Source organism: Symphalangus syndactylus, chromosome 22 (assembly GCF_028878055.3).
Source record: "Symphalangus syndactylus isolate Jambi chromosome 22, NHGRI_mSymSyn1-v2.1_pri, whole genome shotgun sequence".
Taxonomy (NCBI): domain Eukaryota; kingdom Metazoa; phylum Chordata; class Mammalia; order Primates; family Hylobatidae; genus Symphalangus; species Symphalangus syndactylus.
The window spans coordinates 59,983,538-59,999,574 of NC_072444.2; the positions used below are offsets into that span (position 1 = coordinate 59,983,538).

General features: G+C 42.4%; 1 long non-coding RNA gene across 3 annotated transcripts in view; it reads left to right on the forward strand.

The window, feature by feature from the left end:
- Window positions 1-16,037, forward strand: part of LOC134735541 (uncharacterized) — a 130,114-nt gene that overhangs the window by 6,103 nt on the left and 107,974 nt on the right. The window lies entirely within an intron of this gene.

Here is a 16,037-nt window from a genome sequence, read left to right on the forward strand (position 1 = left end):
AAAATAATTTTGCATTACCTAATAAGGTTTGAACAAATACATACCCTACAACGCAGTAGCTCTGCTCCTGGGATGTACTTTAGGGCAGTGGTCCCTAGACCAGCAGCTTCAGTATCACAGGAACTTGTTAGAAATGTAAATTCTCCAGCCACTAGACCTACTGAGGCAGAAACTCTAGGGCTGGGGCCCAGCAACCTGGGTTTCAGTAAGCCCTTCAGGTGATTCTGATGCACATCCAAGTGTGAGAAATGTTTGCACACGGCACCAGGAGAGATGAACAGCAATGTTCACAGCAGCACTTTAGAGAAACCACAAACTGGAAACTATGATGTCCTTGAACAGTGGAAATGATAATTATATCAGAATAGTGAAAAGAAATGAACTACTATTATTACACTCACTGGCACGGTGAGTATCACAAACGTAAAACTGAGTGGCAGAAGCATGTCACAGGGACATATATGCAGTATAATTTCATTATCTAAAGGTCAAAAACAAGTAACAATAACCTGTTTAGGAATATGCACATATGTGGTATTCCATAAAGAAAAGCAAAGGGCTGCTTTCCACACAATTCAGGAGAGTGGGTCTGTTTATGGGGAAGGAAAGAGAACGTACTTGGGCAGCAGGGGACCAGGTTTAAAGGCCATAGGGAATACTCTATTTTTAAGCTAGGTGGGAGGTACACTGCTGTTCATTTTACTATTTAAAAAAAATAGTTTATATTTAGGCCAGGCACAGTGGCTCACCCTGTAATCCTAGCACTTTGGGAGGCTGAGGTGGGTGGATCATTTGAGGTCATGAGTTTGAGACCAGCCTGGCCAACATGGTGAAACCTTGTCTCTACTAAAAATAAAAAAATTAGCCAGGCATGGTGGTGCGCGCCTGTAATCCCAGCTACTCAGGAGGCTGAGGCAGGAGAATTACTTGAGCCTGGGAGGCAGAGGTTGTAGTGAGCCGACATCGCAGCACTGCACTCCAGCCTGGGTGACAGAGTGAGACTCTGTCTCAAAAATAAATGAAATAAAATAAAAATAGTATATATTTCTATCCTAATGTGGGACTAAAAGTTTCCATCACAGAAGATGCAGGATTGCATTACCAAATGGTCGATGCAAAGGCTGCAGCCAGCCCGCCGAGCCTGAGGCCTGAGTCTGAGGGTCCAGCTGGGAGCCCCCAGCTGGTCTGGCTTCTGCAGACTGGCAGCAGCTTGCATAGTGATGGGGACAATTCTGGATCTTACGGCCGGGTTTGAAGGGATGAGTTAGGGAGGATGAGGGAGTGCAGAGTCCCACTTCTGCCCCTCCACCCCGGGCCTCAGTGGGGCCTTCTCTTTTGCCACCTGACCTCGCCGGCCCCTCCATGTCTCCTCTTCTCCCAGTAGGATAAGAGCTTTAGCCAGGGCCTGAGTGGAGGATGGAAGCCAATTTCCAATTTATGAGAACCTTTATAATAGTGCAGTTTTATTGTGTATGTCTTATGTATATGTTTATGTGTGTGGGTACACACACACATCAAAGAAAGGATATTTATGGTTGTGAGTGGTAATTTTTAAAAACTTTCATTTACATGAGCATTTAGGAAAGTCATCTATCTTTATAAAAAATCCTTTTAACAAATATTTCCCTAAAATAATGACAGATGGTCAGTAAGTCACTCAGTCACATGACAGAGATTTAGCCTCTCAGTGATCAAACCCAGCACTCTGGCGGCTGCGTGTAAGGGGGTTTAGGGAAGGCCAGGCTGGAGGTGTGGCCATGGGAAGATGCCACCTGGGGCTGCTGCTCTCCAGGTACACTGTTTCTGGGAGTCACAGGTAGGCAAGTGCTGCAGAAACACGATCGTGTTCATCACTCGTTTCTCACAGGGCCTACTGGCCTGCAGTAGTGGAAAGGATAAATTTCCTCTATGCAGCCGCAGCTGCATAGAGTACGGGAAGGAGCTGCAAGTCTTCTGGAGCTCAGGAAGGGTAGTCTGCTTTTGGGATCTACCCATCCTTCAAGATCGAATCCACAGCAGGTATTTATGCAAGGACTGGGGCTGACCCCACTAAGAAGGATTTAATGCATCCTCTCAACAAAAGACCTTCCCCAAGCAGCCTTTTTCAATGACAGGAGGCTGGTCAGCGATCCTGCCATCTGGGCTGTTAGCAGATCTCAGTGTCTGAAACAAGCAGGCTTCTCAGGGAAACTTCATCCAGGCATTGTTTTTCACAGAAGGCTCACGTTTGACAGGAAGAGAATGGTATGTAAGTTCCAGGAGCACAGTGTTGGGTTCCAGGGTCAGGACAAGAAGCGGGGCACCCAGAAGAACAGAAGGGACCGAACGCTGCAGCCCCGTTATGTTCCCGACCCTCAGAGGGATAGACCCTTCCCTGCTGCGGCTTTTAGCTCCCACTAGGTGGGAATGTGCTGGGCAGGGAACAATGACTGTCTGTTCAAACTGTCCCCAAACCTAGCTCTGAGCACATTTCCTGATTTGGAGGGAGGACGGGAGGAGGTGCTTCCACTGCAGGACTTGATCTGGAAGGTTGCTTTGGACCTCCTGACTTACCCGGCCCAGGTGGCTTCGAAAACACCAAGTTCTTACCAGGAATTACCAGCTGACTCAGTCAGAGGGTTCTGGACAGCTTAGGATCCTCCGACCCTGGATTTCATGATTTCAGGAGGAAGATAGTTCTTTTGTTACCCTTCTCAAAAAGAATGGAAAATGTAATACTGCGTTTCCATGGAGGCCTCTAAAGAAAGATCATTCTCCTTTAGAAGAGCATCCAAGAAATTATACTCAAAACAAATCTTCTTTTGGCAGGACACCATTTAATCAGCTGAAAGATATTTATACCTGTGCTTATAATTCTATGGCTTGTCGTGGGAAGGGAGAAGAGGAAGTTAGGAATCAAATGCTCCCTCATTTTTCGGAGGAATGATTGGAGGACTCTGGGAAAACATCCTAAATTGTTAGGTTTGATATTCAGCCATCTTAAGTTCACTAGAAACAATAGTTTTCTAGTTAATAAAAATAACCATAAAAATAGAATAATAACAAGTAAGGGCAGAGATCATGTCAGTTAACTGTGAGGATGTATTTGGTCCCTCCGTTAATCAGACTGATAAAACAGTCCATAGAGCAGATGCCTTAGTAGGAATTGTATACATTCTCACTGAGCACTGGAATTGGTGTTTTTTTTTTCCTCAGCTATCCTGATTTGCTTCCTTTTAAAGATCCATGTGCTCTTGAGCCTTCCAGCAATACACCTATCAAACTGTTACCTGTTAGGTGCAAAGGCCTGGCCCATGGCTGCTCAGAATCAAGAGCGTTTGGGAGAGGTGGGAGTAGGATGCTGGATGAAAAATTTACCCATAAAATACTGGCATGGGCTCCAAAATGATGCCCCCCAGCAGTCCTGGAAGCCAGCAACACCCAAGGAGACCTACACTTCCCGAGGTTGAGCACGCTCAGCTTGTTAAACATGAAGACACACAGAACTAAGTATAAACCCACCAGGGTTCCTTTGGGATATTTCCATGCACCAAGTATTTCTGAACAGAGTAAGCCAGAAAATGTCTCAATTCTTCCAGTGGCAAAATGAGGATGATATCTGCCTTTTATTTGCCACAGAACTCCTAAGATTCAGAAGTGATTTTCAGCAAAACTACACAATGGGTGAAGCATGTATTTGAAATCCTGCCATTTCAAACTAATCGTCCAATTTACCAGTTGGACGCCCACTTCTCAGACACCCCCACTTATGAGCCACCCCCCATTACACTTCCTTAATACGGCAGAGCCTTCATGCTAGCTAATCTAATGAATTACTTCATGCCTGCACAGAGGAGGCCAGCTGTGACTATCAGGATACATTGTGCCACAGATGGGCAAGCCTGTGAATCTGCTAGATGGAACATTCTTGAGGGGCAGGGACCATGTTTTATTTACACTGCTCTTTAACCCACCTAAATGATATACAATATATGACTAATTAATTGAGCATGCACATGAGTCTATAGAGAAGTATATTTCCTTTTAGCTAAGCTAGGTGGCATTTCTGTTAGGAAATAGTTCAGATTTCCAAATATGTGTATGTTGGAAGGTATACAGAATGGCAATGATCACTGTGACTTAAACCAAACTTCAGAGCATGACTGTACCTTAAAGAAAACAGGTAACCACTCTCTGGGTTTTCTCTTAACCAGTGCCTCACTTCTCTCTTTCTCTCTGTCTCTTTTTTTTTTCTTTGAGATGGAGTCTCGCTCTGTCACCCAGGCTGGAGTGCAGTGGCGTGATCTCGGCTCACTGCAAACTCCACCTCCCGGGTTCACGCCATTCTGCTGCCTCAGCCTCCCGAGTAGCTGGGACTACAGGTGCCCGCCACCACACCCGGCTAATTTTTTTTTTTTTGTATTTTTAGTAGAGACGGGGTTTCACCGTGTTAGCCAGGATGGTCTCGATATCCTGACCTTGTGATCCGCCCACCTTGGCCTCCCAAAGTGCTGGGATTACAGGCGTGAACCACCACGTCCAGCCCGTATTTTTTTTTTTTTTTTTTTTTTTAGAGACAGGGTCTCACCCTGTTGCCCAGGCTGGAGTGCAGTGAAGTGATCACGGCTCACCATAACCTCTAAGTCTTGGCCTCAAGAGGTCCTCCCACCTCAGCTTCCTGAGTAGGTGGGACTACAGGTGTGCACCACCACACCCAGCTAAGGTTTGAAATTTTTTTTGTAGACAAGGAGTCTTGTTATGTTGCCCAGGTTAGTCTTGTTATGTTGCCCAGGTTGGTCTTGAACTCCTGGCCTCAAGCAATCCTCCCACCTCTGCCTCCCGAAGTGTTGAGATTACAGGTGTGAAACACCACAAGCAGGCTGCCTTGCTTCTTTTTATAGTTTCACCACATAGGAATGCAATCCCAAACAATACGCTATCAAGTTGAGGTTTTTTTGTTTTTGTTTTTGAGACAGAGATTTCACTCTGTTGCCCAGGCTGGAGTGCAGTGGCTGAATCACGGCTCACTGCAGCCTTGATCTGCCAGGCTCGAGTCATCCTCCTACCTCACTGAGCCTCCAAACGGCTGGGAATACAGGTGCACACCACCATGCCCAGCTAATTTTTAAATTTTTTGTAGAGATAGTATTTCGCCTTGTTGGCCAGGCGGGTCTCGAACTTCTGGCCTCAGGCTGTCTGCCCATCTCGGCCTCCCAAAGTGTTGGGATTACAGGCGTGAGCTACTGCGCCTGACCTGATATCCAGTTTAGCTTCTTTTTGACCTTCCTGTAAGTGAAATCACAGTGTATGTATTCATCCTGATTTGTGTTGTACTTTGTATATGTGACATCACCATGTTGATACACATAACTTCATTAATTTTCATAGCTATATAGTATTTTATTCTGTGAATATATCTAATTTATCCATTCGTCTGTTATGAACACTTGGGTTCGTAACAGACTTTTTGCTGTTACAAACAGTGCTCTCTGAGCAACCCGGGGAGTGACACCTTCATCACATGCAGTTTCTCTAGTGTGTACATTCAGTGAAGTATCTGCACCTTTGACTTCATTTGATAATGTCCAGTTGTTTTCCAAAGTGGCCGAACTAATTTACAGTCCAACTAGTTCTGGATGAGGGTTCGTTTTAGTCTATATCCTTACAGGCTCTTGGGTGTTGCTGACAAAGACAATATTTTTTTTCTTTTACCAAAAATTTGATGATTGTAAAATAGTATCATTTTATGGTTTTGTTTTGTTTTGGAGACGGAACCTCACTCTGTTGCCCACCTGGAGTGCAGTGGCGAGATCTCGGCTCACTGCAACCCCTATCTCCCAAGTTCAAGCGATTCTCCTGCCTCAGCCTCCCCAGTAGCTGGGACTACAGATGCGTGCCACACACCTGGCTAATTTTCTGTATTTTTAGTACAGATGGGGTTTCACTATGGTGGCCAGGCTGGTCTCAAACTCCTGAGCTCAGGCAATCTGCCTGCGTCAGCCTCCCAAAGTGCTGGGATTACAGGTATGAGCCACTGTGCCCGGCCTCTTATTATGGTTTTAATCTGCATTTCCTGAGGCTTACCATCTTGTACTAAATTTGAAAAATTAAAAACCTTAAAAAATTCAGAAGTCCTCTTTGTCTTGCTCAGTCAGCTCTATTAAAAACTTTCTGCAAGCAGCAGGAATTCTACTGCATGGATGTTCACAGCACGAATCCCCACAAACAGGGCAGAACTTCTCAGGGTTGTACAATGAAGCTGAAGCTGCTGCCAGCACTGCTCTTATCAGAAGTGGCAGGCTCTATGCTGGTCTGAGAATGAAAGTGTTGCTGCTTCCAGAACAGAATACGAGCACGAAATGGCTGTGCACACTTCCATCCCTGCTGGAAGCTTATGGCCTAGAAGATATAACCACTCACCCACATGTTGAGGGTTAGTCTTAGGAGGGATGGAGGGATTCCCTGTGGAGGCTTCTGTTTTAACAGCGACTTCCCAGCCTTCTACAGATTGAAGGCTGCCTTGCATGGGAACCGTCTCACCTAATCCGGTATGCATTTTGAAAAACGAAGGAACAGAATGCCCTTAAAGTAAACCTGGCCGGGCACAGTGGCTTACGCCTGTAATCCCAGCACTTTGGGAGGCCGAGGCGGGCGGATCACCTGAGGTCAGGAGTTCGAGACCAGCCTGGGCAACATGGCGAAACCTCGTCTCTACTAAATACACAAAAAAATTAGCTGGGCATGGTGGCTGGTGCCTGTAATCCCAGCTACTAGGGAGGCTGAGGCAGGAGAATTGCTTGAACCTAGGAGGCGGAGGTTGCAGTGAGCCAAGATCACGCCACTGCACCCCAGCCTGCGGGACACAGAAAGACTCCGTCCCCCATCCCACACACATACACAACAAAAAAAAAAAAAAAAAAGAGAAAAAAGAAAAAAGAGAACCAAATCAAACCTTACCTCACACATCCCGTTTTGGAAGTGGGTGTTTACAGCCACGCTGTCAGTACACCAGCCACTGCCACATGTGGCTACTGAGACTGAGGAACTGAAATTTTTAATTTTGTTAAATTTTAATTTAGAAACTAAAGCAAATAAAATATTTTTCTGCTAAGCACAACATTATTGTTTTGGTAGTCCGACATTTCACTTTAGCCATTGAAAATTTAGCATCTTTGATTTAGATGTTCTTTAGGTATACAATATGTATTTTGAAATATTTAGTATAAAAGTCACCAATTTTTATATTGTTACATATTAAAGTAATCATATTTTGGATACACTGGTTCAAGTAAAATATATTGTTAAAATATTTATCTGTTCCTTTTCACTTTTTAAAGCAGCTACTAAAAAATTTAAAACTACATATGTGGATGACATCAGGCAAGATGGTAGCGTGGGAAATATAGGACTCTGTCTCCCTCTCTAGATAATTACACTGGCAGAATCTGTTTGATGTAACTATTCTGGAACTCTGGAGTCTATTCAAAGGCTTGCAGCTGCCAAAGGAAGGCTTGGACAGTAAATTGCAATTAATTTTGGTCAATTTCAGCTCTTTGCACGGTAGTGGCTAACCATCCCCTTCTCCCAGCTCCATGGCAGTCAGTCATGCACGCGTACCTGCTGCAGTTTGCACACAGCTTGTGGAAGTTAGAGAAGGGAATAAGGACCTTGTCTTCCAGATATCGGGGATCTATGTTCTGAATGCTGCTTCTGATCATGGAGGTGAGACACAGAGGCAGACTCCACTGTTGCAACCTCACCATCTGAAGTAGGTTTCAGAATATTTAAAGACCCAGAGCCTGTTACCTTCCACCCCCTTTGTTATTCCCTTTTTTCCCTTTTGGGAGCCACATCTGAACAATGGAACATCAAAAAGCAGCTGCATATATAGGGAATTCAGAAAGTCACTACATATGTCCAGGGAAAGATTTAGGCTCAGAAAATACCCAAGAGGAGCTTAAATTTACACCTTAGGTGAATGCCTGGCACAAAGTCACCTGACTGCCGTAAGAACAGCAACAACACGCCAGGCGCAGTGGCTCACGCCTGTAATCCCAACACTTTGGGAGGCCAAGGTGGGCAGGTCATGAGGTCAGGGGTTAGAGACCAGCCTGGCCAATATGGTGAAACCCTGACTATACTAAAAATACAAAAAAATTAGCTAGGCATGGTGGTGCACACCTGTATTCCTGGCTACTCGAGAGGCTGAGGCAGAAGAATTGCTTGAACCCAGGAGGTGGAGGTTGCAGTGAGCTGAGATCACGCCACTGCACTCCAGCCTGGGTGACAGAGTGAGACTCTGTCTCAAAAACAAAAAAAAATAAAAAAAAACAAAAAATCAAAAAACAACAGCAATAACAACCAAAAACCCAGTAAACCACAAACCTTGGGGAAGAGGAGAATCTGATTTCCAGAACCACCAAAATATAAAATTCAAATGCCCAGTTTTCAACAGAAAATTACAAGGCATACAAACAGGAAAGTATAGCTAATTCAAAGGAAAAAATTAAATCACCAGACACAGTCTCTGAGAAAGACCAAATAGTAGAAAACTTTTTCCTAGACAAAGACTTTAGGACAACTGTCTTAAAGATGTTCAAAGAGCTAAAGGAAGAGGTGGACAAAATCAAGAAAATGATGTATGAACAATATGGAATTATCAATAAAGAAATAGAAAACATAAAAAGGAACAAAAAAGAAATTTTGAGTCAGGCGTGGTGGCTCATGCCTGTAATCCCAGCACTTTGAGAGGCTGAGGTGGGCAGATCACCTGAGGTTAGGAGTTTGAGACCAACCTGGCCAACATGGTGAAACCTTGTCTCTACTAAAAATATAAAAATTATCTGGGTGTGGTGGTGCAGCCCTGTAGTCCCAGCTACTTGGGAGGCTGAGGCCCAAGAATCGCTTGAACCTGGGAGGTGGAGGTTGCAGTGAGCTGAGATTGAGCCACTGCATTCCAGCCTGGGCATAGAGTGAGACTCTCTCAAAAAAGCAAAAATTTCTTTTTGGAGCTGAGAAGTACAATAACTGAAATGAAAAATTCATTAGAGGGATTCAAAAGCATATTTGAGCAGGCAGAAGAGAAAATCAGTGAATGTGAAGAAAGTACAATTGAAATTATCACCTGAGGAACAAGAAAAAATATTAAAGAAAAGTGAACAAAGCCTATGGGATCTGTAAGACACCATAAAGCAGACAAACATATGCAGTATGGGAGTTACAGAAGGAGAAGAGACAAGTAGCAGAGACATTATTTGAAAAAATAATGGCAAAAAAAATCCCAAATTTATTGCAATTTAGTGTTTATATTCTTGGATGAATATAAACACAAACCCACATTAAGACACATTCTAATAAACTGTCTAACACCAAACACAGAGAGAATCTTAAAATCAGCAAAACAGAAGTCATTCATCACATCAAAGGGTGCTCAAAAAAATTATCAGTGTATTTCTCATCAGAAGTCTTGGAGGCCAGAAGGCAGTGGGCTGATATATTCAAAGTGCTGCAAGAAATAAAATGGCCAACCAAGAATCCTGTATCTGGCAAAACTGTCCATCAAAAATGAGGGAGCGATTAAAATACTTTAAAATAAATAAAAGCTGAGAGAGCTTATTACCACTAGACTAACTCTGCAAGAAATGCTAAAGGGAATCCTATAGGTTGAAATGAAAGGATATGAGACAGTAGATCAAAACCATATGAAGAAATATCTCCAGCACAGATAAATACTTGGAAAATTATAACAGCTAGTATTATTGTAACTTTGGTTTGTAACTCCAGTTTTTGTTTTCACATGACTTAAGAGACTAATGCATTAAAAAAACAATTATTAGTCTATGTTTCTGCACACACACTACATAAAAATAGAATCTTGTAGCATTAATAACTTAAAGGGGTTAAGATGAAGCTGTATAGAAGTAGAGTTTCTTTATTCTATTTATTTATTTATTTTTGAGACAGAGTCTCACTCTGTCACCTAGGCTGGAGTGTAGTGGCACATCTTGGCTCACTGCGACCTCTGCCTCTCAGGTTCAAGCGATTCTCATGCCTCAGTCTCCCGAGTAGCTGGGATTACAGGCGTGCATGATGACATCTAGCTCATTTTTGTATTTTTAGTAGAGATGGGGTTTCACCATGTTGGCCAGGCTGGTCTTGAACTCCCGACTTCAGGTGATCCGCCTACCTCGGCCTCCCAAAGTGCTGGGATTACAGGTGTGAGCCACTGCGCCTGGCCTACAAATAGAGTTTCTGTGTGCTACTGAAGTTAAGTATAAATCCTTAAATTCTTCTAAGAAACTGAAGAGGAGGAAACATTTCTTTTTTCTTTTTCTTTTTTTTATTTTTTTGAGACAGAGTCTCCTGTTGCCCAGGCCGGAGTGCAGTGGTGCAATCTCAGCTCACTGCAATCTCTGCCTCCCAGGTTCAAGCGATTCTTCTGCCTCGCCTCCTGAGGAGTTGGGATTATAAGTGTGCACTACCACATCCGGCTAATTTTTTTATTTTTAGTAGAGACAAGGTTTCACCATGTTGGCCAGGCTGGTCAAGGAAACAATTTTTAACTCATTCTATGAAGCCAGCAGTGCTCTAATACTAAAACCAGACAAGGACACCACAAGAGAATAAAAATACAAACCAGTATCCCTTATGAACATGGATGCAAAAATGCTCAACAAAATACCAGCACACGGAATTCAGCAGCATATTAAAGGATTATGCACTGTGACAAAGTTGGATTTATTCCTGGAATACAAGCATGATTCAACGTATAAAAATGGATCATTGTAATACACCACATTAAAAGAATAAAGGACAGAAACCACATGATCATCTCATTTGCTGCAGAAAAAGAATCTGACAAAAAATTCAACACTCTTTTACAATAAGAACAATCAACAAACTAGGAATGGAAACTACCTCAACATAATACAGGCAATATATTAAAAAAAACGTAGTTAACATCATACTTAACGATTACAGACTAAAAGCCTTTCTTCTAAGATCAGGAACAAGACATGCCTGCTTTCACCATTTCCATTCAACACTAATGGAAGTTCTAGCCAGAGCAATTAGGCAAGAAAAAAAGAAGAGGCACTGAAATTGGAAAGGATGAAGTAAAATTATCTGTTTGCAGACAACATGATCTTTAAATATAGAAACTCCTAGAGATTCCACATTTTAAAAACTCTGTAAAAACTAATAAATGAATTTAGCAAAGATGCAGGATATAAAACATTCAAAAATAAGTTTCATTTCTGTACACTAAAAATGAACCAATTGAAAAGGAAATTTAAAAAACAATTCTATTTATACTAGCATCAAAAAGAATAAAATATGTAGGAATTAACCATGAAAGGGAAAGACCTATAAACTAAAATCTACAAACATTGCTGAAAGAAATTATAGATGACATAAATAAGTGAAAACACATTCCATGTTCATGGATTGGAATAGTTAATATAGTTAATGTCTCAATACTACTCATAGTGATCTACAGATTCAGTGCAATGTTTATTGATATGGTTTGGATATTTGTCCCCTCCAAATCTCATGTTGACATGTAATCCCAATGTTGGAGGTGGGGCATGGAGGGAAGTATTTGGGTCATGAGGGCAGATCCCGCATGGCTTTGTGCTGTCCTTGTGATAATGAGTTCTTGTGAGATCTGGTGGTTTAAAAGTACGTGGTACTTCCTCCTGCTCTCACTATATGAAACACTGGCTCCTCCTTTGCCTTCTGCTGTGAGTGTAAGGTTCCTGAAGCCCTCACCAGAAGGGGATGCTGGAGCCATGCTGGTACAGTCTGCAGAACTGTGATCCAATTAAATATATTTTCTTTATAAATTACCCAGCCTTGGGTATTTCTTTTTCTTTTTCTTTCTTTTCTTTTTTTTTTTTTTTTTTTTTGAGACGGAGTTTTGCTCTTGTTGCCCAGGCTGGAGTGCAATGGTGCGTTCTTCGCTCACTGCAACCTCCGCCTCCTGGGTTCAAGCGATTCTTCTGCCTCAGCCTCCCGAGTAGCTGGGATTACAGGCATGTGCCACCACACCCAGCTAATTTTGTATTTTTAGTAGAGACAGGGTTCCTCTAAGTTGGTCAGGCTGGTCTTGAACTCCTGACCTCAGGTGATCCACCTGCCTTGGCCTCCCAAAGTGCTGGGATTACAGCCGTGAGTCACCACACCCAGGCTGGGTATTTCTTTATAGTGACACAAGAATGGCCTAACACACCTATCAAAATCTTACTGATATTTCTGTAGAAATAGAAAAGTCCATCCTAAAATTTATGTGGAATCTCAAGGGACCCAAATAGCCAAAACAATCTTGTAAAGAAATCAGAGGTCTCACATTTCCTGATCTCAAAATTTACTACAGAGTTACAGTAATCAAAACAGTGTGGTACTGGCATAAAGGCAGACATATAGACCAATGGAATAAAGTACAGAGCCCAGAAATAGATCCATACCTATATGGTCAAATGATTTCCAACAAGGGCGCCAAGATCATTCAATGGGGAAAGGACAGTCTTTTCAACAAATGGTGCTGGGGAAACTGCACATCTACATGTAAAAGAATGAAGTTGGACCTTAGCTAATACTAAATACAAAAACTAACATGAAATAGATCAAAGACTTAAATGTAGGAACTAAAACTATAAAACTCTTAGAAGAAAACACAGGGGAAAGGCTACAAGGCATTGGACTTGGCAATGACTTCCTAGATCTGACATCAAAGGCACAGGCAACAAAAGAAATAACAGACAAACTGGGCTTCATAAAAAATTTAAAACTTTTGTGTAAAGTTCATTCAACTGAGTAAAATGACGATTCACAGAATAAGAGAGAAGATTTGCAAATCACATTTCTGGTAAGTAATTAATGTCCAGAAGATAAGCTCAACAATAAAAGCAAATAATTCAATTCAAAAATGGGCACAGGACTTGAATAGATATTTCTCCAACAGTAATATACAAATGGCCAATAAGCATATGAAAAGATGCTCAACGTCACTAGTCATTAGGGAAAAGCAAATCAAGACCACAATGAGATACTATTTCAAACCCATTAGGATGGCTACTATAAAACGAAACAAAACAAAAAGTGATGGTGAGGATGTAGAGAAATTGGAACCCTTGTGCATTGCTGGTGGGAATGTAAAATGTTGCAGCTGTAGAAAACAATGTAGCATTTCCTCAAAATATTAAAATAGAATTATGTGTTCCAGAAATTCCACTTTTGAGTACATACCCCAAAGAATTGAAAACGGAGTTTCAAACAGACATGTGCGTACTCATATTCATAGCAGCATTATTCACAACAACTGAAAGGTGGACACAACCCCAATGTCCATGGATGGATGAATGAATTAAAAAAACAGTAGATAACAATGAAATATTATTTGGCCTAAAATAGGAAGGAGATTCTGACACATGCTTCAACATGGATAAACCCTGAGGACATAATGATAAGTGAAATAGGCCAGACACAAAAGGACAAATATTGTATGATTGCACTTATATGAAGTGCCTAGATTATTAGTCAAATACATACTGACAGAAAGTAGAATCGTGGTGTTTTACACTATTCTTGCATTGATATAAAGAAATACCTGAGACTGGGTAATTTATACAGAAAAGAAGTTTATGGCTGGGTGTGGTGGCTCACACCTGTAATCCCAGCAGTTTGGGAGGCTGAGGCAGGCAGATCACCTGAGGTCAGAAGTTCGAGACCAGCCTGGCCAACATAGCTAAACCCCATCTCTACTAAAAGTACAAAAATTAGCCAGGCATGGTGGCAGGTGCCTATAATCCCAGCTACTCAGGAGGCTGAGGCAGGAGAATCACTTGAACCTGGGAGGCGGAGGTTGCAGTGAGCTGAGATTGCACCACTGCACTCCAGCCTGAGTGACAAGAGCGAGACTCCGTCTCAAAAAAAAAAAAAAAAAAAAAAAAAAAAAAAAAAAGAGGTTTATTTGGCTCATGGTTCTGCGGTCTTTACAGGAAGCATGGTGCTGGCATCTGCTCAGCTTCTAGGGAGGCCTCAGGAAGCTTACAATCATGGCAGAAGGTGATGGGGGATCGGGCACGTCACATGCTGAAAGCAGGAGTGAGAGAGAGAGAGGAAGTGGCGAGGGAGGTGCCACACACATTCAAACAACCAGATCTGGTAAGAACTCACTATCATGAAGACAGACCAAGCCATGAGGGATCTGCCCCCATGATCCAAACACCTCCCACCAGGCCCCACCTCCAGATTGAGGATTACAATTCAACATGAGATTTGGGTGGGGGCAAATAGCCAAACTATATTAGGTGGTTACCAAGAACTGGGGAAAGAGTTAATTTAATGAGTGCAGAGTTTCAGTATGGGACGATAAAAAAGTGCTGGAGATGCATGGTGATGATGGTTACACAATAATGTGAATGTACTTAATACCAATTTAAGTACATTTAAAAACAATTAAAATGATAAATTTTACCACAAAAATTACATATATGGCTTCTATTATATTTCTGTTGGATTGTACTGGTCTAGAAACACAAAATGTTTTATAGTTCATTGTGATTAGTGGTCATAATTCACAAATACCTTTTTTTTTTTTTTAAAGCAAAAACACCCTTGGCAGGATTTATTTGAAAAAAATCGGGTGCCTGACTTCTACTTAACTACTAATATGAAACCACACTGGCATATGGCACACTAAGGAGGGGAGTCATTTTTACTTACAAGCTGCAGCAGGCACAAGGAACCAAATGGGCCACAGAGATGCATATTAGGCTGGAAGGGCAGGCATTGATGTCAGGGTGGCAGATGGTTTCTAAGGCCCATGGGGAGTTCAAGAACTAGTGGACACATGTCCAGGGTCCAGGGTTAGGGTAGTATTTGAGCAATAGTATTTCAATAGGGACTGATTTTGTCATCGTGCTATATGCACAAGATGGCATACAGTGATGCAACATGAAATACCTCTTCCTCACACCTCAAGTTTTGCTAAAAGAAGAAATTTTTGGCCTCTCTCTACCCTCACTCCCTCCTCCCTAAAGGAAGCAGAGTGACTTATCTCACTGGCAAATTTAGGAGAAGTCATGGAGGATGAAAACGCCTGCCCCCTCTCTCTCTGATCAGCCTGTCTACAGAACAGACTGCTTTTATGTGCTGAGGACAGAAGCACTCAAGTTTGGCCTGGGGATCCTTCTCTCATTGTCCCCAAGATGAAGTCAAGTGACGGCAGGCCTGGGTTTTGGGGTAAGTTTGCTTGCCCTCCAGGATAGATTAACTCTTACTTTCCTGCAGGGGGGCTACCCCAGGGCCCCAGTTGAACACAGAGGCCTTAAGTATTAGAGAGCTTGACTGGTGCTGCAGATCCATGCATGATTTCGAATTCTCTTTTATTAACCTCAAAACTGACATTGTCAATTCCATCTGATTTCTGCGTCTCATTTCTCAACTGGTTCCCAGTTTGATGTGGGGAGAGAGACATTAGAAATTATCCTTCCTAAACCTCCTAGGAGCAGTTTTCAAAACAGTAAGAACAAAAACAGCATAGCAGTATTTCATGTATGGCTTTAAAAATTATCCATTTGATGAAAGCCAAGACATAAATTAAGTCACAGTTCTGTAAGAAAGTATTATGTAGAAGGCAGGTAAAACATTTCTGCAGGATTGCAAAGGCTCTAAGCTGAAGCACAGCGATCTGGGTTACACCAAGAAGATTGGGCTGTGTCTGTGGCATCTGTGTGTAAATGATGCATGCCAAGCACTTGCTAGATTCAGGTAGCATGAGAATGCTTTCTTTAACTCATTTTGGAGGCTAAGTTGAAATGATGTTGGGCTTTTTTTTTTTTTTTTTGAGATGGAGTTTCACTCTTGTTGCCCAGGCTGGAGTACAATGGTGCAATCTCAGCTCACCGCAACCTCTGCCTCCCAGGTTTAAGTGATTCTCCTGGCTCAGCCTCCCGAATAGCTGGGATTACAGGCATCCACCACCATGCCTGGCTAATTTTTTGTATTTTTAGTAGAGACGGGGTTTCACCAGGTTGGCCAGGCTGGTCTTGAACTCC